This window comes from Vigna umbellata, chromosome 3, assembly GCF_029865625.1.
Source record: "Vigna umbellata cultivar VRB3 chromosome 3, Vumbellata_1.0, whole genome shotgun sequence".
In the NCBI taxonomy this organism is placed as follows: domain Eukaryota; kingdom Viridiplantae; phylum Streptophyta; class Magnoliopsida; order Fabales; family Fabaceae; genus Vigna; species Vigna umbellata.
Window position 1 is genome coordinate 3,464,333 of NC_142167.1, and position 17,339 is coordinate 3,481,671.

Genomic DNA, 17,339 nt, shown 5'->3' on the forward strand with positions numbered 1-17,339 from the left:
TTACGTTTCTCTCTCTGCATTTAATTCTTTCAGCCACTTATTCATCAAACTGCACAGCTCACTTAGGTTTGGCCACTGTAGCATTTGCACCGTTATGTTTTTAACGGTGTGAGCGAAAAAGACCGAATTGAACATTTTTTAACGAAATATGGGGCCTTACTGAACTTTTTTAAAAGGTAGGATCACTTTGAACCAAACCCCTACAAGTTGGAACCAAATGATGTATTAAACCTTAAAAATATTGAAAATACAATTACCAGCATTCGAAAGTTAATTAAGACGTTCAAAAGGTTAAAAAATTTACTGCCATGATTACAGTTTTTTAAAAACATATTACAAAACGAAGGATGAAAAATGAGTCGAAATTTGCTTTTTCTATCATTGATCGATAGAAATGTAGATTATTCTATTATGATAGTTTAGGTACTTCTCATCATTAAAGAGATTACTTAAAAGTTAAAACTCCTATCGAAAAGTATAAAAAGTGATTTTTGAAAGAGATGATAAGTCTTAAAATAATAAAACTCAGTAAAACTATTTATAAATAAATTATTTAATATTAAAATAATTAAGTTGTTTTTAAACTATCATTATTTATAAAATATTATTTATGATATTTTACATCAAGTGCTTCACATTCCTTCTATAAATTCCCTTTTCCTCTTCCTATTAATAATAATAAAAATAATAATAATAATAAGGTTTAAACTCTCATATTTGTTGGAGAATTTCATTGGGTCCAAATATTTGAAAAATTGAGTCAATTAAGCCTTGTCCGTTAAGTTTTCACAGGTGTTAAATCGTGATGACGTGGAGCACACTTAAAATGTTGATGTAGCAATGTTATATTACGTGGAATTTTTTTTAGACGATGACATGACACAAGATTTAATTAGAAATGTTAGGGATCTCCACCGTCTTCATCTTTCCTTTTGAACATTTCAACAGAAACTCCCTATCCAAACTTGAAAAAATGCATAATTATCAAATCAAAGATGAAATAGTTTATACATACTTTCAAAGCTAATTTAGCATTAAAAAATCATTTCAACAATTAGATAAACGAAACATCAAATTATTTTGAAAATTGCAAGCAATTTTTTCTGTTCGAGATTGTTGATACCTACTTTCTACACTAAACTGTGAATAATGGAGTCAGAAAAAGTCGATAGCTCAATTTATATCTATTTGAACTTATAGGTGAAGTTTAGAATTATGTTTTTTGGTTTTTCTTGGTAAACTAGTATGGCCTGCAATTGAACCCAAATGAAATGAGTTGAAAGGTATACAGGGGTTTCTATTTTCTTAGTTTTTGTTTTCTAAAACTTTTTGGCTTGTTACCAATTCTATTTCTGTTTGGTAATTTAAAATTGGCTTACTTGAAAGATTGATTTCTAGAATAGGATTGGTTGGTTCTATGGATTATGTTGGCTAGAGTTTTTAGGAGGGGATGTAGTAATGAGTCTCCAAATTGGTTTCCCCTTTCTTTTGATGAATTAGGAAAGAAAGCGCGTTTGAAAAATTGTGGAGAAAGTAGAAAATCATGTGAGGATGTGTCTAACAAATAACTTCTTATTAAACGTGAAAATTATTTGTAGGATTTGAAAACAAACACCGTGAAACATCATGGGTGACCTTTAATTCAGATGTCATGTTATTTTTCAATGGGTCTACGTTTTTCTTAATATTTGTTGTTCAAATTTGCTGATAATGCAGTCTAGTTCAAATCAGGTAGCAATGAAGTGTTTTCCATTCTACTTTGGAGAGAAGAAGGATGGTCCTAAAGATTCGGTTAATATTTTACTGGTATTCGAACGTCGGCTACAATTTTTTTTACTTAATCCACGTTCCAATGCTGGTTAAGAAATTTTTTAATTTACTTTTTTTTTTATTTTAATTTAATAATAATTATAATAAAATATGTTAAAAAGATAAAAATTTAATATATTTTTAAAATATTAAATTTATAATTTTTTTAGTATATATATTAAGCATGACCATAAAACAATGGTACATTTTATATACGTACAGGAAACACTATAACTGAAATAGAAAATGACTAAATAACAAAGTGGTATACCGTTTATGTGCAAAGCTTGTCTCACTCATGGTCCAAGTAAGACAATGGCTTGAAAAGAGAATAAGTTAAAGACAAAACAACAACAAAACACGACCAAAACGGTGGGGACTTGCATAGACAAGGAAAGATAGCTCTCAAATAAAATAATAAAAGAAGAGAAATTTGAATACATATGGTCCATCTGCCATCAACCAGACCGCTCTTATCAAAACTATTCAAGAAATATACTTCGTTTTCTCTCCTTAGTTTAAACCGTCAGACTTCATTCTGTATCATAGTTTTATCAAAGGAAAAGCAAGGTAAGGGAAAAAGACTTGTGTGTTGGGAAAAAGAGAGAATTATACGTCATGTGATGAGATGAGAAAACTACAATTTCTCAGCCACAAATCTGAATTATTAGCATTTACGTAACAAGAGCATCAAGCTTTCCTAATCCAAAATTATTTATCTAAAAACAATTATCAGAGAGGATTTTCAATTCTCATGACCGGACATGTACAAAACTTAATTCATTAATTTTCAATTCAAAGATAAAAGAAAATTCAAAGGCTAAATAATTCAAAGACTAATGGGATTTAGCATTTTCTATTCTCGGAGGAAATAAAAAATTCCATTCAATTCTTTCAATACAAAAAGTATCAATAATTGTGGTATTTCAATTCACTCGTATAAAATATTTTTCATTGCAACTTTAATATTTAAATTGAAAAACATCCAACACTCTTATTTCAAATTGACTTAAAAGAGTTTTTAAATAAGATATTCATCAAATTTTAGATTAAGCAATCATTTATCTTTAACTGATAAAACCATTCAATTTTGTATTTAAATTTTGGTTCATCCATACACAACAGAAAAACCTTAAATTGGCGAATAAGATGCAATTATCAATCATAATTTCATCATAGATAGCATAAATATAAGATCTCTAAATTTCATAGGATTCATCTTCATTTGGGAAGAACTCACTTGCAAAAATAACACAACCTATCGTGTTTATTTTGGATCTTACAGAGCTCGTCTAGGTTATGATGTTTAACTCTGATCGTTCTAGTGTTTTATGTTGTGAATGTTGTTAGAAATGTAATTGATTACTCACATTGTTTGCTTTTATGCTTGATAAGAGTTGTTTGATTTTAGGTGACATGTTTCTTCTAATGAATTATTTGCCACTGAATTTGATGTTTTATATGAATTTCAAATCTTCATTGTCTATAGTTATTTGAGTTGTGATACTGCTAGTAAATTTGTTTTGAGTTTGGGAAAGTCTTTATTCTGTGTCTATGATTAGTGAATGAAATAGGTACTAGATTTTAAGTGTCTTTTATGCTATAAGTGAAGTAATTGATTAATGAAACTAGTAGTCAAGATGAAGATGTGGGACGTAAGGGGTAGAAAATTCTTTAAGTGGATAGTTTTGATGAAAGAATTGGTAAGTCAAATTGGATAAGTATAAAAGGAAATAAGACTTACACTAGTGCAATAAGGGAAAACGACAATGATTATTTTTGTCTATAGGCAGTGGTTCCGCAACCGAGGCATTTACAGGCGAGGAAAAAAGGGTTAGGCTTTTTGCCTCGGTTATAAACCAAGGCAAAAAGGGGTAGGATTTTGCCTTGGTTTTTAGGTAACCGAAGCAGTAGCATGTTTTATTTTTTTGTATTTCAGTCCTCGGTACGTACTAAATCGAACGGTTCGAATAGTGAACCAAACGGTTAGAGCCCTCACCAAGCCCTAGCCGCGTTGTCACCGTTCTTTCGTTGTTATCGCAGTGCCCTTGTCACGCCCACGCCACACCCTAGCCGCGTCGTCGCCATTCTTTCCCCTCTCTGCAATACCAACCCAGAAAATCAACCCCCAAGACGAAATGCAAACTCCAAATCACTACAAGAACGAGGACGACGCGCTCCCACCACCATTCCTGCAGAGAATAAATCAAACACCACCACTCCTGTAAAGAATCAATCAAACAGAAAATAACTCAATAGAAATCAGAAAAAGGGGAGGGAAGGAAGCTTCCTCATTTGCTGCGAATCAGAATGGAGAGACAAGAACCCTAGGTTGTCCACGTGATGAAGAACCTTAGGCTAGGTTGGATGTAGGACTTGAAGAAGAACGAATCGGAATAGAGAAGAGAAAGGAAGCCTCCAGCAGGGTTGGATGCATGACTTGGAGGCACGAAAGTGAAGAAGAAGAACACTGCGCAAGAAAATGTGTTTTTGTTTAGGGTTCTGAATTTGAACTTACATAGGCTATTACCTCAGTTAAGTAAAAAACCGAAGCCAAACGGGACTATAAGGCCTCGCTTTGCATCTAAACCGAGACATATAAGGAGGACATATTGCTTCGGTTCATAGTAGAACCGAAGTCGAACGGTCTTATTGCCTCTGTCCTTAGAAAACCGAGGCATATTAGTGGACAAAATGTGCTTGGATCGTTCGATTTCAGAAAAGCTCACCTGTCTGGCAGGGAATACTGCCTTGGTTCCTATCACAACCGAAGTCGAACGGTCCTATTGCCTCTGTCCTCAGACAACCGAGGCATATTAGTGGACAAAATGTGCTTGGGTCGTTCGATTCCAGAAAAGGTCACATGTCTGGCTGGGCATACTGCCTCGGTTCGTAGCACAACCGAAGCCAGACGGTCATATTGCCTCTGTCCCAGACAACCGAGGCATATAAGTTCGCCATAACTATGAAAATGCCACCGCATTTTATATGCTTCGGTTTTTACAAAACCGAAGCCTATGGTGCAAGTTAAAAAACAGTTTTTTTACTAGTGTTATGGAGCTTAGTGATTTCTGATTCTAGGATGTTTTAGTTGAAAGGAAAATTCAAACTCTATTATAATGATAAGAAAATGTGATTGTACATTTATTATATATGATTATATGTCTTCTTGCTATAACTTGTAAAGTCAAGTTTTGTTTACTTTTTTTTCCTACGACTTTGGTAGGAGAAGGGGCAGAGGTTTGGAGTCGGGCACTACTTCAATAAGCAGGGATAATGACTCGAATCAAACTGCTTTGGTTAGCAGGATTTGTGTGACGGTAGGTTATAAGAGATGTTGGGAATCCAGGTGTGAGTCAAAGTTCCACATTAGATAAAATTGAGAAAGTACAACACTATATAAAGGTGAAAAACCCATTAACCCATTGCCTTAAGATTTTGGGTAGAGAGTGGTGTCAATCTCTTATATGGTTGGGCTCAGATCTCACTGGTGTTTGTGTCTACTCGGTGAACCACCTCCTTGATAGACCTAACAAGAGAAACACATACTAGTAATTTGATGCAAGGATTAGTGTGGGAAAATTATTAAGAGAGTTCAATATATGAAATGATTTTGGTTGAGGGAGAGTAGTCTTTCAGATAAAGTAATATACGTGTATGTTACCCAATTTTCGAAGATGAAAATGGTTGTTGTTGGAGAGAATGTGAGATTCCAAAATATATGATAGGTATTTATCTTCTATGATATAACTCAGGTGTTTAAGTGTTAAGTGTATGAGTAGTATTTTAATCGGCTTGTTAGATTATCGTAGTATGTACACGTATTTTATTAAGATATTATACACATCAAATACAATTAACTTTTAAGAAAATAATTAAACATATTGGGACATCTTGGCTATCCACTTTTGTAAGTTTTTGGATCACAAAAAGAAAAATAGTCTTGCTCATTCACGATTATGACTTGCTAATATCCGTACACTTTCTCAATGATTTACGTTAGCTGGCTAGTGATTAGTATCTAAAGAATCTTTTACGTTGGTTGCTATGCATGTGACTTTGTTGTAGCATCATTTCAATTAATTAAATATACTCCATTCTCTTAAAGCTTTATGAGCTATAATGTTTGCCATAAATAACGTGTGTGAGACTAGCTTTAACATAAATGGTATACCACTTTGTTGTCTAGTCATCTTATTATTATTGAAAGATTTATCAACTATAATGTTTGTTGTACGTTGTAAAGTGTATCATGCAAACATTATAATTCATAAATCTTTATATATATATATATATATATGGATATAAAAATCTTTTAATAATCAGGTGTGAGACAGTCAGCACATGCCTCGTAAATATAGAAAAAACTATGTCCACACTTTCTTGCCTAAAGCTTATAGCCTAAAACTTGTTATTTGAAGGATAAGGAAAAACCATGTGTAGTAGCCCAGACTTCAGACTTTTGGCTACTTTCTCTCTGTAAGCATTATAAAATAATGTTATCTTCTTTGTCGTTTAATTGAAAATAGACCCTTCTTCCAGAAAAAAGCATGGTCTTCTTTTTTTCTAAATTCCGCAAGGATGAACCATGACCCTACTTCTCAATCATATGGGTACAAAATCTGATCATGAATAGAAGCTGTCCTTGTTTTATGCAGAACCTAACGTCTCACTGTTTTGTTTCTTTTATTTATGATATAGACTTCACTCTTTCTTTTATTTATTTGGGGATTAGATTACAATTTCTTTAACAATTCTTTTTTAATAATTTTTAAAAATAGATTATGTGTCTTTCTGCAATCGCGACGGGACGACGAGTCAAAAACAAACGGGTTTAAGAAAATATTTTGGAAGTCGTCACCATAATTTATAATGAAAAAACTATGGAAAACTATAAAATAAGACATGGTCTACGAAAACTAGATTTTAGGTTCGGGAATCAGTTACGCGTAAGGAAGGTGTTAGCACCTTACCGCGCCTATCCAAAGACAGTACCTTTAATTAAATGTATAAAGTTGACGTGATTTCTTAAAATATTTAATTTTCCCTAAAAAAATAATAATATAAAGAAATTATTATGAAACAAAAAAATATTTTTTGTTTTATGAATCCGACAAGGATTGACCTTGCTCCTACGTATATCCATTTATAATGGACAATCAGGAATCACGTAGTTCTTTATCTAGAAAAAAGTTTGTGAATTTGTTTGAAAATTATTATGGATTGTTTGAGATTTTTGAAAAGCAAACCCAACAAGGATTTGGTTTAACAAGATTGACATTTTTTTGGTTTTAAATATTTTGTATTTTTTTTATTTCAAGAATGGTGAGAAAAAGGAAACAAGCCGACGAATACTTATACTCCAAAATTTATGATTTTAAAAAATACGTTATTTATGTGTAGTAAAACATAATATCTTTAGAAAAAAAACCTTCAAAGTACAATAAAAAAAGAAAAAAGAAAAAGAAAGGTGGAGAGGTGACATTCCTTTTTCAACTTTTAGTTCTCCTCTAGTTCTTCCTTGGTAGTCTCTACAGAGCCTCTCTAGCATGAGAACTTAATTTCCTCTCACTCTCTTTATCTCTATTATTTCAGTCTCTATTTTTTTCCGTCCCCCTTTTTTTTGACAGGGTGCGTATTTATATACGCACATTGTAATATTATGGTAATATTGCCCTTAATTGTGAATTAATTGACAATGAACAAAATAGGGAAAAAATTGTCTTGGTTGTAAGGAAAACAAATCAAATAATATTATTGTCAGAAAATTTGTCCATTTTTAAAATCATTTTTTCCTCTTTAAAAGCAACTCACGCAGCAAAATATACTATTTTAATTACTGCTTATAATTATTGGCATAATGTTGATTCAAATTATTACCATATCAAAATAATATTTTAAAAATATTTTCTAGTGATGTGTCATGCATTAAGGAAATTTATTTTATTATTTTCTTTTTTCCTTTTTTTTAACCACCATCAATTAATATTCTCTTATTCTCTATTTTTATTTATTTACTTACCCTGATGAAATTGGGTGTTGACAGCTGCCCCTTTTTATTTAGATTTTGCTAAATAACATGAACTTTAGAGTTTTAGTGTTATCATAGTAAAAGCTAATATATAGATAAAGACACTAATTTCGTTCGAGTCTAAAGAGAAGGAAAAAGATTACCTCAAAGCGTACCTGGTAGAGAGTGTAACAACCTTGTGGATTTCACTGAAGAGCCCTGACACTTGTGGAGGGTGTGTCATACCCTATGAACTTTGCTCATAAAATTTGATGGAGAAGCACACAAACCTCGTGAAGTTAGTTGGGGGAGGCACACGAACCTCATAAAATTAGTTGGGGAGGCGTACGAACCTCATGAAATTAGTTGGAGAGACACACAAACCTCGTAATATTTGATGGAGAAGCGCACGAACCTCGTAATACATGATGGAGAGGCGCAAGAACCTAGTAATACTTGATGGAGAGACACACGAACATCGTAATACATGATGGAGAGGCGCACAAACCTCGTAATAATCTTTTTTTTCTTTTTTTTTTTGTATTCTTTAGTGCCAGGATGAAAACTGGGCTTTGGTGCTAGGATGAAAATTGAGCTTTGGTGCTAGGATGAAAACTGGGTTTCTTTTTTTAATTCTTTGGTGCCAGATGAAAACTGGGTTTTGGTGCCAAGATGAAAACTGGGCTTTTGTGTCAGGATGAAAATTGGGCTTTGGTGTCAGGATGAAAACTGGACTTTGGTGCCAAGATGAAAACTGGGCTTTTTTTTTTTACGACATAATTAGTTGAAATTAATTTTCGGCCAAGTTCAAAATCCAAATACCCAAACCCAATCGCGATTGTTTGTAGGTTTTTTCCAACTCCCTCATATTTCCAATATATTGAGCATATTATCAATGCAAACACTAATTCTGCTAATTTTGCCTTTGAACCAATTTCATCCACATACGAAGATCCGGTCGCTCTTTTCGCATGGCCAACTATGAAAACGTCTAAAGAGAATGTTAGAAGGTCTATTCATTCATCTTCTCTTCAAACACGAGGTCACTTAATGTTAAAGACTTATTCCTATTGACAGAAGCTTTAAACAATGTTAACATGCATTTCTTCGCCATCCACTATAAATATTTCATTCACTTTGAGAGTGTCTATGTTTGCCTGTGTAAGTTGTAAAATCTCAGGATTGGGTTGGTTGTCAAATCTTAAAGAGGTAACGTAAGACTTCCCATCCCTCTGAAGTGTCATAACCAATGGACATAAATTCAAGAACAAGTAATCGCTTCAAACACAATCCCAGCCTAAGCATCTGAACCAAATCCTCAGCAAATTTCTCATGTGAAGTGATTGAATAAAATGTAAATACTGGAATTCCACCTCCATCTCCAGCATCTCCAAAGTCACTCTAGTCATGTCCTTATAACACAAAAATAATTTGCTCCTTTGCAGTTCTTGCCGCTTAAATATCTTCAAACAAGCTCTCTTTCTTATACTAGGCATATCACTCAGAACACCTAATTTCATATCAGGCATGTACCTTTGGGAGAGATGAGAATTAATGAGAGCAGTTGCATGAGATCTTCCTGTAGACAAAGCAAAGAACCATCGATTTTTGAGCGACGCCATTTGTGACCATTGGTTCCTTAAATTTCTTTGCACTTGAGGCCTCCACGGTTTGAGCACCGATGGTGGTAATGGTGATAGTGTTTGATGCTCCGAATTAGTGGTTCTTGCAGGAGTTGATGGTGCTGAGTCTAGGGTTTCTAATGCTGAGTAGAAGACCGATATAGAAAGACCTAGCTAACTTGAAAGAGGAAACCTAGATGCATGTTGATCTTTTTGTATTTTTGACTGAAAGAGGTTTGATAACCATTCATTAAGTATCTTATTGACTAAGATACTCATGATAGTTATTTATGCAGATAATTTGTCCATGATGCAATATTATGCAACTAGGTGTTTTGATTTTTGTTTTTTAAACTTTGATTGATTGTATTTTTGCATAGTTAATTTTATTTCTTTGAAATCATCAAATTCATGTATGTCTTACATTTTTTTTTAAAAAACAATGGATGTCAAAAATTCTGAAGTCGAATATTCAAAACAATGCTTGGCATTTTCTTTTGAAACATTGGTATGTGCATGTTTGAATTCACAGGAAAGTTAAAAGTGGTAAATATTTAAAAGGATTTAAAGGACACTAGGATAGCCACGTTGGCGTGTCATTCGTCATATACCCTTCAAAGGAGATGTAATATGTCAATATCAATATGAAATATGACACACCAAAAAAGATGTTGGTGTTTGAAGAAAATTGAGTATGAATGTCAAAGTTGTCCCAGGTTTTAGGCATGAGTTTTGTTCAAGATAGGGAACGAGTATGGAAAGAATTTACTGAAAAAGGCTTGCCCCAACTGGTTTGGTTTTCTTTTGCATGCTTCTGGCTAGTTAGGGAGTTCCTAAATAACACAAGCGAGAATAACTTTAGCAAGACAAATATGCTATAGTTTGTGGGTAGTATTAGTGTTTGTTAGAGCCAAACTCTTTTTCTTTTGGGGAAGGCTGGAGGATGAGTGTTTTCAAGCAATGCGCACACAGATATCTCAATAGAAAATACTATCAATTAGTTAAAATCTATTGATCAAAAAACGTATGATAATAATTTACTCATAATGATTTCCCTTTCTAAGTTTTTTTTTTTTGCGAAATGAAAATGATAAAACTTTTTGAGGAATATTTTTTTATATTTTCCTCTTACCGTATTCGTTTGTTTTTTTTTTCAAGAAATTGAATTTGAAGAAAACTATCAACTGGGCCCAATGGGCTTAAAAACTGTTTTGTTATAGTAAATGAAAATTTTCAAAAAATTAAGTTTGTCATTTTCATTGAAGTTTTGATTCTTTTTTTTTTAAAACATTTCTTTCTTTTTCATACCCAAAAAAATTTATTGATGAATTATGTCAAATTTTTTTAAGACTCAAAATAGGTTATAAAGAAAGATAATTTTTTTTTTATCAAGAAACATGTCCATATATTAAATTACGATCGTTTTATTTTCGAAAATATTAACTTTGATAAGTTGCCCCTGGTTTTTGTTTTTTATTCAATTTTTTTTAAAAAACACGACACATTTATTTTTAGGTATAAAGAAAATGAAGGGAAAATGATAAAATTGTTGCTAATGCATATGACGCATGAAGATGCATGTGCCAAATAATGATTAAAAGGCAACATGTTTTTATGCTTTTAAGGTAGGTCCAACGTCTTAAGGTCTAAGCATTGTATATGCAATCTCACAGGGAAAACTTCCTAAACCTAAAATCAAGGCCACCAGAGCTATGGTCTTTTTCACAGCGTTTTCCACAACAGTTGAGACAAAACTAGGTGTGAAATTGCATGTGAAAAGAATAGACACTAGCTGGAGTTCTTACGATAGCCAAACTGGAAGTAGTCCAAACGTGACACCGCTACGCAACCCCTCTAATTCTATGTTACACTCAAACTTGGGTATAGGGTCCCACTCATGATATGTACAGTAATAATTATTCCAAAAATAATAAAAAAACATATAAATAAATTACCAAAATGAATAAAGACCAATCATATAGATAAATAAAGGGAAAAATACAATAAAATAAAATAAAGAGAAACTACATCAATTTGCATATTTAATTAACAAGGCCTGATTCTCTAGCGTCCCCAGTGGAGTCGCCATCTGTCGCAACAGCAATCGCGACGGAACGGCGAGGGGAAAACAAACGGGTTTAAGAAAATATTTTGGGAGTCGCCACCATAATTTATTATGGAAAAACTATGAAAAATCATAAAATAAGACATGGTCTACGAAAACTAGCTTTTAGGTTCGAAAATCGGTTACGCGTAAGGAAGGTGTTAGCACCCTACCGCGTCTGCCCAAAGGCAGTACCTTTAATTAAATGTATAAAGTTGACGTGATTTCTCAAAATATTTAATTTTCCCTAAAAAAAATAATAATACAAAGAAATTATTAAGAAACAAAAAAATATTTTTTGTTTTTTGAACCTAGGATTGACCTTGCTCCTACATATATCCATTTATGATGGACAATCAGGAATCACGTAGTTCTTTATCTAGAAAAATGTTTGTGAATTTGTTTGAAAATTATTATGGATTGTTTGAGATTTTTGAAAAGTAAACCCGACAAGGATTTGGTTTAACAAGATTGACATTTTTTTGATTTTAAATATTTTGTATTTTGTTTATTTCAAGAATGGTGGGAAAAAGGAAAGAAGCCGACGAATACTTATACTCCAAAATTTATGATTTTAAAAAATACGTTATTTGTGTGTAGTAAAAAATAATGTCTTAGAAAAAAAAAACCTTCAAAGTACAATAAAAAAAAGTGAAGAGGTGACATTCCTTCTTCAGCTTTTAGTACTCCCCTAGTTCTTCCTTGGTAGTCTCTGTTGGCAGAGCCTCCCTAGCATGAGAACCTAATTTCCTCTCACTCTTTCTATCTCTATTATTTCAGAGTATCTGTCTCTATTTTTTCCGTACCCCCTTTTTTTTTTACAGGGTGCGTATTTATATAGCACATTGTAATATTATGGTAATCTTGTCCTTAATTGTGAATTAATTGACAATGAACAAAATAATGAAAGAAATTGTCTTGGTTGCAAGGAAAACAAACGCAGCAAAATATACTATTTTAATTACTGCTTATAATTATTGGCATAATGTTGATTCAAAATATTACCATATCAAACTAATATTTCAAAAATATTTTTAGTGATGTGTACTGCATTAAGGAAATTTATTTTATTATTTTCTTTTTTCCTTTTTTTTTACCCACCATTAATTATTATTCTTTTATTCTCTATTTTTATTTATTTATTTACCCGAACGAAATTGGGTGTTGACAGACATTATTTTATTGATCTTTATATTTGAAATGAATCAATAATAAGTTATTACATAAATGATTGTAAAAAATTATAAAAAAATTTTAAAGAAACATATTCTTATTTCAAAATGGCAGGAGCAATTTTCCTATTAGTATAAAATCGTGAGTGGACCATAGGAAAATATTTTTGGTGGAGCCTTTTCAATTATGACAAACCTTACCAAATAATTATTTATATTTCATTTAAACTTTTCACGTGTACACTGTTTCTGGTGCCTTATTTCCTTATCTCTTTGGTCGTGAACAATTTCTTTAGTTAGAGATCTCAATAATTTATTTTATGGAATGACATGAACACTCTAATAAAGCTACACTCGTCAGGAGGTTGCAGTAGCACGAGAAGAAAAAATAATTGGTTTCTAATAAAACATGCCCGTGATGGAAAGCTAACTAATAATTCCTACGTGAAGAGCAAGTTGGTTTGTGTGTAATCATAAAATAAAGACATCAAGGCTGCTGTATTAAAAGGAAATGGCCACTGTGTAATTTAAGAGTGGAAAAAATCTTGAAAGTGAATAATGAAACCCGTGAGACATGTTTTAGAGAAGCAACTCCAATTTTAAATTTTATGGACAACATGATAAGTATTAAGTCTATCGAAGAGGAAGTTTAAAACACGACACATTTATTTTTAGGTATAAAGAAAATGAAGGGAAAATGATAAAAAATGTTGTTAATGCATATGATGCATGAAGATGCATGTGCCAAATAATGATTAAAAGACAACATGTTTTTATGCTTTTAAGGTAGGTCCAACGTCTTAAGGTCTAAGCATTGTATATGCAATTTCATAAGGAAAACTTCCTAAACCTAAAATCAAGGTCACCAAAGCTATGGTCTTTTTCACAGCATTTTCCACAACAGTTGAGACGAAACTAGGTGTTAAATTGCATGTGAAAAGAACAGACACTAGTTGGGGTTCTCACGATAGCCAAACTGGAAGTAGTCCAGACGTGACACTGCTACGCAACCCCTCTAATTCTATGTTACACTCAGACCCAGGTATAGGGTCCCACTCATGATATGTAGAGTAATAATTATTCTAAAAATAATAAAAAAGCATATAAATAAATTACCAAAATGAATAAAGACCAATCATATAGACAAATAAAGGGAAAAATACAATAAAATAAAATATAGAGAAATCATATCAATTTGCACATTTAATTAACAAGGCCTGATTCTCTAGCATCCCCAATGGAGACGCCATCTGTCGCGACTGCAATTGCGACGGAACGACGAGCCGAAATAAGACATGGTCTACGAAAACTAGATTTTAGGTTCGGGAATCGGTTACGCGTAAGGAAGGTGTTAGCACTCTACCGCACCTGCACAAAGGCAGTACCTTTAATTAAATGTGTAAAGTTGACGTGGTTTCTCAAAATATTTAATTTTCCCTAAAAAAAGTAATAATACAAAGAAATTATTAAGAAACAAAAAAATATTTTTTGTTTTATGAACCCGACAAGGATGACCCTGCTCCTACGTATATCCATTTATGATGGACAATCAAGGATCACCTAGTTCTTTATCTAGAAAAAGGTTTGTGAATTTATTTGAAAATTATTATGGATTGTTTGAGATTTTTGAAAAGTAAACCCGACAAGGATTTGGTTTAACAAGATTGACATTTTTTTGGTTTTAAATATTTTGTATTTTTTTTATTTCAAGAATGGTGGGAAAAAGGAAAGAAGCCGACGAATACTTATACTCCAAAATGTATGATTTTAAAAAATGTGTAGTAAAAAATAATACTTAGAAAAAAAATCATCAAAGTACAATAAAAAAAGAAAAAAGAAAAAGAAGGGTGAAGAGGTGACATTCCTTTTTCAGCTTTTAGTACTCCGGTAGTTCTTCCTTGGTAGTTTCTGTTGCCAGAGCCTCTCTAGCATGAGAACTTAATTTCCTCTCACTCTTTTTATCTCTATTATTTCAGAGTATCTCTCTATTTTTTCTGTTTTGACAGGGTGCGTATTTATATACGCACATTGTAATATTATGGTAATCTTGCTCTTAATTGTGAATTAATTGACAATGAACAAAATAGGGAAAGAAATTGTCTTGGTTGCAAGGAAAACAAATCAAATAATATTATTGTCAGAAAATTTTTTTCATTTTTAAAATCAGTTTTTTCTCTTTAAAATTATTACCATATCAAACTAATGTTTCCAAAATATTTTCTAGTGATGTGTCCTATATTAAGGAAATTTATTTTATTATTTTCTTTTTTCTTTTTTTTATCCATCATTAATTATTATTCTCTATTTTTATTTATTTACTTACCGGGACGAAATTGAGTGTTGACCGTCATTATTTTATTGATCTTTATATTTGAAATGAATCAATAATAAGTTATTACATAAATGATTGTAAAAAAATTATAAAAAAATTGTTAAAGAAACATATTCTTATTTCAAAATGGCAGGAGCAATTTTCCTATTAGTATAAAATCGTGAGTGGACCATAGGAAAATATTTTTCGTGGAGCCTTTTCAATTATGACAAACCTTACCAAATAATTATTTATATTTCATTTAAACTTTTCACGTGTACACTGTTTCTGGTGCCTTATTTCCTTATCTCTTTGGTCGTGAACAATTTCTTTAGTTAGATCTCAATAATTTATTTTATGGAATGACACGAACACTCTTCCCTCCTTTGTATAACTTAGAAACATTACGAAATACAAACTTCAAAGTTTCTAAAATAATCGTTTACGACACAATGTTTTATATCATTACGAAATAATAACTTCAAAAGTTTAAAAAATAATTACTGAAATACAAACTTGAAACTTAAAAGTTGTTTAAGATTACAAACCATAACCTAACATAATTCAAAATACAAATTTAAAAGTCGGTTTAAAATACAATACATAACAATTATTTATTTATTAACACAACTTTAAAATTCCTAACAAATTTCCAAACACGCTTATTGTTCTAAACTTCTTTAATTTTATCTGAAACATTATCTACTCCTACATAATAACACAAGTTATACGATCATTGTAGACACATTAGTAGAGTGAGCTAACCAAATAAAGAAAAACATAAGTTACAGATAAACTTACTTACACACTTCAAGCATCCAATAAATATCGTTAGCGTGTCAATAATATTATACTATCTCTACCGAAACAACCTGAGACTATACTTGTAATTGGTTAATCTATTCCGAAACTTAATTCTATTCCTAAGTGAATTTAAGTTTGTTTTATCCTCTAGTACTATATCATATAAAACTAGACAATTGGAACAAATGAACACGAGTCCTCCTCCATGCACAGCTTCGGACACGACTCGTTTCTCGTCTCTCATACGTAACTATTAGACCTATCTCGGTTTTTATCCTTCACACACAACTGATAAATTTAAACATATATCAATATCGATTCTTCACCTACAACTAATGAACAGCAAATAAGAGTCGTACTCCATATGTGGCTTCAAACATATTTCTCTATTCTTTAAGGACTTACGAGTAACAACATTAGTGAGTAACATCCATTCACCAAACACAATATTCAACATGAGTCAGAAACCTATGGTGAGACATATGTACCCTCTTGAAAGAGGAAAAGTGACCGGACTCGAATTCCCCTTCGCCTTACACAAGCAAAATGAATCATCCTTTTCACTATCGAAATAAAGAATAAACCCCCTAGTTATACATGATAATACCATAGAAATCAAAGGATATTCTATAAATCTGAAGGATCCCAGCACATGTAAGGAATTATCATATAATCAAAAGAAGCAAGTCTAGCAACTTTTTAGCCATGGTTATTGTTACTACCGAGGGTAGGCAACCGATCGTGGAGTGGGTTATTATCGAGGGTAAGCAGCCGACCACGGATGGAGTTACTACTGAGAGTGAGTAACCGACCGCAGCTTGTGTGGCTACCGAGGGGAGGCCACCGATCGGGTGTTTGATAACATAACCGATCGGTAAGCACGAGGAAAGGAGATGGCAGACAGCCGTTAAATGTTCATGAATGTGTGTTTAATGAGGTAACGGTCCTTGTCGAGTACTTAAAGTGAGCATTGAAAGCCATTAAAAGGTAAATTAATGAATAATATTCCCTGTAACTGTATAAATAGAAGTCAAAGGGGAAGGTAAATGTTCTGTTGAATTTGATAATTATAGACTTGCTAGAGCCCATTCTGACTTGAGCGTCGGAGTGTTTGCTGCAGGTCAATCCATTTGTGCGAGGAAGAGGCGCGAGGAGAGCAGGACCGATCGGAGAAGGAAGAGTGTTTCCGAACGGAGGTAGCAGGAGTTTTTCCCGGTCTCGTTCAGCAGAAACAGTTATTCTTGTCAATCCTTAGTGACATAAGGAGAGGACAAATAAAGCATGCCCGTGATGGAAAGCTAACTAATAATTCCTACGTGAAGAGCAAGTTGGTTTGTGTGTAATCATAAAATAAAGACATCAAGGCTGCTGTATTAAAAGGAAATGGCCACTGTGTAATTTAAGAGTGGAAAAAAATCTTGAAAGTGAATAATGAAACCCGTGAGACATGTTTTAGAGAAGCAACTCCAATTTTAAATTTTATGGACAACATGATAAGTATTAACTC

The 17,339-nt window shown here is 32.5% G+C and overlaps 1 pseudogene; it reads right to left on the reverse strand.

Annotated features, from left to right (window-relative positions):
* Positions 1 to 8,901: 8,901 nt before the first annotated feature.
* Positions 8,902 to 9,720, reverse strand: LOC148201422 (uncharacterized; annotated as a pseudogene).
* Positions 9,721 to 17,339: the final 7,619 nt, after the last annotated feature.